Source organism: Chelonia mydas, chromosome 11 (genome assembly GCF_015237465.2).
Source record: "Chelonia mydas isolate rCheMyd1 chromosome 11, rCheMyd1.pri.v2, whole genome shotgun sequence".
Lineage (NCBI taxonomy): Eukaryota > Metazoa > Chordata > Testudines > Cheloniidae > Chelonia > Chelonia mydas.
The window spans coordinates 43,184,762-43,191,940 of NC_051251.2; the positions used below are offsets into that span (position 1 = coordinate 43,184,762).

General features: G+C 44.5%; 1 long non-coding RNA gene across 1 annotated transcript; it reads right to left on the minus strand.

Moving 5' to 3' along the window:
* Positions 1-738: 738 nt before the first annotated feature.
* On the minus strand, positions 739-2,845 carry LOC122462469. Its single transcript, XR_006285014.1, has 3 exons — positions 2,288-2,845; positions 1,183-1,247; positions 739-988 (listed from the first exon to the last, which is right to left on the minus strand). It is a non-coding gene; the product is annotated as an uncharacterized LOC122462469 (long non-coding RNA).
* Between the last annotated feature and the right edge of the window lie 4,334 nt (positions 2,846-7,179).

Here is a 7,179-nt window from a genome sequence, read left to right on the forward strand (position 1 = left end):
TGCCCCACCCCTGCCCTGTGGCCCCACCCCTTCCCCACTCACTCCATCCCTCCTCCCTCTCTCCCACTCTCGCTCACTTTCACTGGGCTGGCAGAGAGGGCTGGGGTGCAGGAGGGAGCTCTGGGCTGCGGTGTGGGACCAAGGGGTTCAGCATGTGAGAGGGGGCTCTAGGCTGGACAGGAGATTGGGGCATGGGAGGGGGTATGGGCTCCAGATGAGGTGTTTGGGGTGCAGAAGGGGGCTCAGAGCTGGGGCCGGGGATTGAGGTGTGGGAGGGGGTGCAGGCTCTGGGAGGGAGTTTGGGTGCGAGAAGGGGCTCAAGGTTGGGACAGGGGGTTGGAGCATGGGAGGGGGTTTGGGGTGCAGACTCCAGACAACACTTACCTCAGGTGGCTCCCGGAAGCAGCTGGCACATCCCTCTGGCTCCTAGGTGCAGGGGCAGCCAGGGGGCTCTGTGTGCTGATCCTGTCCACATACACCGTCCCTGCAGCTCCCATCGGTTGTGGTTCCCGGCCAATGGGAGCAGCAGAGTCGACCCTTGGGGTGGGGGCATTGCGCGGAGTCTTGCTAGCCGCCCTTGCACCTAGGAGCCAGAGGGACATGCCAGCCACTTCCGGAAGCCACACAGAGCTGGCTGCTGCAACCAACTGAACTTTTAATAGTCCAATCAGCTGTGCTGACTGGAGGCGCCAGGGTCCCTTTTTGACCGGGCATTCTGGTCGAAAACTGGACACCTGGCAATCCTACCTTCCTCCAGCATAATATCCAGCCTAGCTGAGCTGTGACGTGACCATCAATGAATGGTGCGGTTTCAGTGAGGGGAGAGTTTAGACAAGGAACATCAGTGCTTCTGTAAGTTCAGGAGAACCATCCGCCTGCATGTATAATTTCTATAGTCCAAGCATACAGCAGATTGCTCACACTACTGCTGGGTTCTGTTTGACGTGCCATCACAGATTAGCTCAGACTCCTTCTAGGTGATATTGATCTAGGTCAAGTGGAGAAAATATGCACAGAGAACTGTAAGACACATGCACATAAGGATAAAGGGAGAATAATGGTGTCATACTTTTAAAATATTTATATTCAACATTTTAATAGAAAAGCAAGACATTTATAGAGCTGATTAACCAAGTTACTGCTGTATAAGTGTAGAAGGATGGTGGGGGTAAAATAACTCACCATCTTGGAGAAAGCATCATTCAAGGCAAGATCCAGCTCCCTTTCCCCACATGTCTGACATGAACCTATGACAAATATTGATCACATTTATTTTATGCTGGGATCATCCTTCCTGAGCTGGTCCAAAACACGATACCCTACCAGCATTTAAGTCCCTCCTAAGGGCCCATTTCAACAGTGATGACAAGCAAGCAAGCAGCTGACCAATAATGACAAGTTTGAGGGGCAACTAGCGTTAATCTAACAAACAAAAATCAGTTATGTTATCAAATATTACGGGCCAGATGTTCAAAGAGTTCAGAGCTGGATTTTCACATGTTCAGCCTCATAACTGCAGCTGGAGTCTAAGGAGAGCTCAGTTCCCATTTAAACACCCAAACAAGGGCCAGGCTTTCAAAAGAATGTAGCACCTGACAGCTTCCACTGTGAGACTTACGACCAGTTTTTTTTTAAAAAAATGAGGCTCAGATCTCAATGTGCTGAGGGCACTCTTGGAAATGTGTCCACTTATTTTGGTGCCTAATTGGGAGCTGAGCTGTTCTGAACATCTTCTTTTATTGTGGGTGCTGACAAAAGGTACAACCCAGTGAGAGTAGGAATGATAGAACCAGGTTGTAATTGCACCTGTCACCTCCTAGTGCCTCCTCGAGTTCAGGTGCAGTGTTGCTGGGGTTCTCTCAGTTTAACGCCTCCTTCAGTTGTTCTGGTGACACAATGGTCTGCTGCTGGACATGGCCTAGCCCTCTGACCAGGTCACTGCTTAGTCCATTCCCCTTCTAGGGGTTAACAAAAGAGTCCAGAAAATAGGAAACAAAATCTAATGGCCTTCAAACCCATCTCCCTGTCTCTTTCTGGCACTTGCTGTCCTTGGCTTCTTTTGTTCTTGACACCTGTGTTTCTCCTGCTGGTCTGGGGGAAGACAATAGGGGAACCCAGCCCAACCCTCTCCTTTGGGTTCCCGTCCATGGAGCTTGTTTAGGCAGCTAAGGACCACTCTTTCAATCCCTCCACCATTTTCCCTGGGCTGCTCCTATCTTTACTTCATTCATAGACTCAGATTCATCATCTGCTTTTTCACAAGATCTGCAGACTCTGGTGCACCCACCTGAACTTTATGGTTCCTCATGGCTTCTCCTGGGGCCAGCTACAGAGGCACTTCCTAAAAGCCAGACTCAGCTCTTCCCCGCAGCAACTGGATTGTTGTGCTAGCAGTTTTTTCAGATCTCTTGCTTTAGGTCAGTCAGTCTTATTCTTCAAGTACAAGTTCCCTCTTTCTTGAGCTGAAGTTTGTGTCTGAAGCCTTAGGTTAATCAGCTGCAAGCTCCCTTCAGCTGGATACCCTTTCCCAATTAGCCTTCCAATCTCTTGCATTCAGCAGGCCAGCCTTCTCCTGTTAGTGGCTGCCCTAGTGTGAGGAAGTAGGCAGCCTTTGTGCTAGTCCCCTTCTCCCAACTACTTCCTAACTGGTTGAGTGAGAGAACCTTGCTCCACCCCCACTACAAGGCTCTTGAAGGTACAGTAACAGGATTCCTTCTCCAAGCAGTATTCATTCCCAGGGCTGCTTCTTCATGATCTCTGCCTCTCTTAGGTCTCTCTATATCTTCCTATTGGGCCTCTCAAACACTCAAAGGTCCATGCTAAATGGAGGGGGTATGCTGACCACTAGGTGCTACTGCCCTTGATGGAAGACTACCCCATCCCAAAAGGTCTTTGCCCAACTCACATTGTAAGTGTAAGCTCCGTCCTAACGTTGCTCGGCTTTCTGATGCAGTATGCTACGGAGTGATGAGGGGAAACGAGGCAGGAGACAAGAACATCTTGATTGATGATTGGAGGATTGCTAACATAGTTCCTATTTTTAAGAAAGGGAAAAAAAGTGATCCAAGTAATTATAGGCCTGTTAGTTTGACATCTGTAGTATGCAAGGTCTTGGAAAAAATTTTGAAGGAGAAGGTAGTTAAGGACATTGAAGTCAATGGTAAATGGGACAAAATACAACATGGTTTTACAAAAGGTAGATCGTGCCAAACCAACCTGATCTCCTTCTTTGAGAAAGTAACAGATTTTTTAGATAAAGGAAACGCAGTGGATCTAATTTACTTAGATTTTAGTAAGGCGTTTGATACGGTGCCACATGGGGAATTATTAGTTAAATTGGATAAGATGGGCATCAATAGGAATATTGAAAGGTGGATAGGGAATTGGTTAAAGGGGAGACTACAACGGGTCCTACTGAAAGGTGAACTGTCAAGTTGGAGGGAGGTTACCAGTGGAGTTCCTCAGGGATCGGTTTTGGGACCAATCTTATTTAATCTTTTTATTACTGACCTGGGCACAAAAAGTGGGAGTGTGCTAATAAAGTTTGCAGATGATACAAAGCTGGGAGGTATTGCTAATTTAGAGAAGGACAGGGATACCCTACAGGAGGATCTGGATGACCTTGTAAACTGGAGTAATAGGAATAGGATGAAATTTAATAGTGAGAAGTGTAAGGTCATGCATTTAGGGATTAATAACAAGAATTTTAGTTATAAGCTAGGGACGCATCAACTAGAAGTAACGGAGGAGGAAAAGGACCTTGGAGTATTGGTTGATCATAGGATGACTATGAGCTGCCAATGTGATATGGCTGTGAAAAAAGCTAATGTCATCTTGGGATGCATCAGGAGAGGTATTTCCAGTAGGGATAAGGAGGTTTTAGTACCGTTATATAAGGCACTGGTGAGACCTCACCTGGAGTACTGTGTGCAGTTCTGGTCTCCCATGTTTAAGAAGGATGAATTCAAACTGGAACAGGTACAGAGAAGGGCTACTAGGATGATCCGAGGAATGGAAAACTTGTCTTATGAAAGGAGACTCAGGGAGCTTGGCTTGTTTAGCCTAACTAAAAGAAGGCTGAGGGGAGATATGATTGCTCTCTATAAATATATCAGAGGGATAAATACCAGAGAGGGAGAGGAATTATTTAAACTCAGTACCAATGTGGACACAAGAACAAATGGATATAAACTGGCCACTAGGAAATTTAGATTAGAAATTAGACGAAGGTTTCTAACCATCAGAGGAGTGAAGTTTTGGAATAGCCTTCCGAGGGAAGTAGTGGGGGCAAAAGATCTATCTTGCTTTAAGATTAAACTCGATAAGTTTATGGAGGAGATGGTATGATGGGATAACATGGTTTTGGTAATTAAATATTCATGGTAAATAGGCCCAATGGCCTGTGATGGGTTTTAGATGGGGTAAGATCCAAGTTACCTGGGAAAGAATTTTCTGTAGTATCTGGCTGATGAATCTTGCCCATATGCTCAGGGTTTAGCTGATCGCCATATTTGGGGTCGGGAAGGAATTTTCCTCCAGGGCAGATTGGAAGAGGCCCTGGAGGTTTTTCGCCTTCCTCTGTAGCATGGGGCACGGGTCACTTGCTGGAGGATTCTCTGCTCCTTGAGGTCTTTAAACTACAATTTGAGGACTTCAATAGCACAGATATAGGTGTGAGGTTTTTTGTAGGAGTGGTGGGTGAAATTCTGTGGCCTGCGTTGTGCAGGAGGTCAGACTAGATGATCATAATGGTCCCTTCTGACCTAAATATCTATGAATCTATGAATCTATGAATCTTGAGCCTGAGAAATGCCATCCAGCTTGTTTAATATTGATTATCACAGACAATGGCTAAGGAACAGAAACCATATACATTACAGATTTGGCTTGTAATAAGAAAGAATTCACCCTTACAAACTCAGAAGGAAACCCCAAAATGCACACATCCAAAAGCACTGATTTGCCCCAAGTACAGTGTCTCTCTGTTTTTTAATCTGCTAGTCACCTTGATATCTAGGAACTAAACAGAAAAGCTGCAGTGACATCCTGTAAGAACTACATATGCTATTCCTCCCTCAATGGGATTTCATTTCTAATGGGGAAACAGGCAGTGAAGCTGGAGAAGAAGGCTACACTCACTCAGCAAGATCCTCAGCCTTATCCCACTTGCTCTGTGCCACTCTAGTGGCAAAAAGCACGTATTCCCTCACTACAGAGAAAGCAGCTCTATGTACCCTCTTTTAAACTCCAGCACAGGGGTTTAGATGGGAAAAGGGGGTATAGCCAAGGCACTCCTACACCCACCAATCACCAGCTTCTGAAACATCCTTTTTGGGTGGTGGACAATCAAGGACAACTGGAGCCGCCCTGAAGCTGCTGAGTTATGCTAGGATAACTAGGATGTGCACAGGATGGAGAGTCACAAAAGTGGCATAAAGCTATCTTTCTCCCCCTAGCTATACTAGGTTCTTCTCAGCTACAGCCCTTATTTGTCCCCAACACAAGTATATCTTGTGCAAACAGATGTGTCTTGAATGTTGTTCTAAAGTAGGAAAGATGTACGTTCATCATTATCTGTTGCAGAAGAGCTTGGACCCTTCACAGAAAACACCTTTTCTCCAGCTTTGTCTTAAAACCACCAGCAGCTGCATCATCCCTGTTGGTTCCTGGGGCAGGGTGGAAGGAGAAAGTGTTCTTTCAACAGTTAGGCCAAGATCCTCGAAGGTGTTTAGGTGCCAAACTCCCATGGGGCTTGAAGATGAGAACTCTGACCTTGAACTGAATTTCATACTCAATGAGGAGACAGTGTATTGGGCACAGTACTGGTGTGAAGTGTTCTTGTCTATCTTTTCCATTTAGCAGACTAGCTGCAGTTCTGTAGGCCCTAGTCAAACAGTATCACCATGCCAGCCCTGGAGTAACAATGAGCAGCAAAATGAGCTTTTCCTCCATGTTTTCTCACATATTCTTTTAATGGAGACACTGTCAGAGTATTACCCTAAAACCAGCTGTTTACCACAACTCTTCTAACTGGCACATCCCTTTCCTCCCACTGGAGAAGACGAATGAGGCCTTTTGGGATAAACTCAATTTTAAATCATGAGGAAGCATCCTCACTGTTTCTGAATGGACCTCGCAAGCAACTTACTTTTCTTTATATGCTTGTAAACTGGTTGCAGTTGTAGGGATGAAATCTGATTGGTAAATTCTGTTCAGCCGGTATAAAAGTCCTTTATTTACGCTATATTGTTGAAGTGCCTGCCATGAACTCCAAAGCAGCTGTGATTTTAATTGATTCCTTGAAGTGCAATGAAAGCATAGCAGATAAAAAATGACAGAGTTGTTGCTGATGCAAATGAAAATGTTACAGCAAAGCAGCTGGGGAGAGGACTGTAGATGTTTACATTACCCCAACATGCTTACATTGTTTCTTCCACATTTTCCAGCCAAAGCTCACCTGGTTTTGCTCAAGACCTGGGATGAAGTGAATTGTATGCAGCACCTAATATTTATTCATGCCATTCTCGAGAACATCTTTGCAGCTCTTGCCAAGGTCTGTCATTGAATGTGTTTGTTCAGTTGCATGGCAAAAATATAATACAGGGTCATCATTTTTGCTCAGTCACCTACTCAATATTTTTCTTCTCTGATTAAATTAACTCATAAATAATTTGCTTTTCATGCCAGAAAATCTTACTACATGCAGTCAACTGAACATCCATTTGTACATTTTTTTTATGTTCCTGGACATTTAGTTACTTCACTAAGAAGTTCTAAAATAATGAAGAAGCCAAATCATCTAATTTACCTGGGACCCGGTAAGTACTAATTATAATTAAAAGAGATTATTTATTCAAGCATGTCTTTTTTCATGAACTAAATCACAGTACTATACGCTAATGAGCTTTAGCAGATTGTGGTACAAATGAATTAAAAGGATACATGTTAGAGGACATGCTTGCCTTCTGTTGAAAGTGGGACATCATTTTAAAACAGAGCTAGTTTGATGGATGCAAGGGAACAACAATGTCTAGGTATATTCAGCTTTGTGCTTTCAGAAATATAGAAGAGCTGTCTTTAACTAAGCTGTGAAATTTTTTAAAATATATACTAGCAGTTTACTCTATTGAATTGCCTATTGCATATCCACGTAGGCTGTGACTACACTAGTCTTTATTT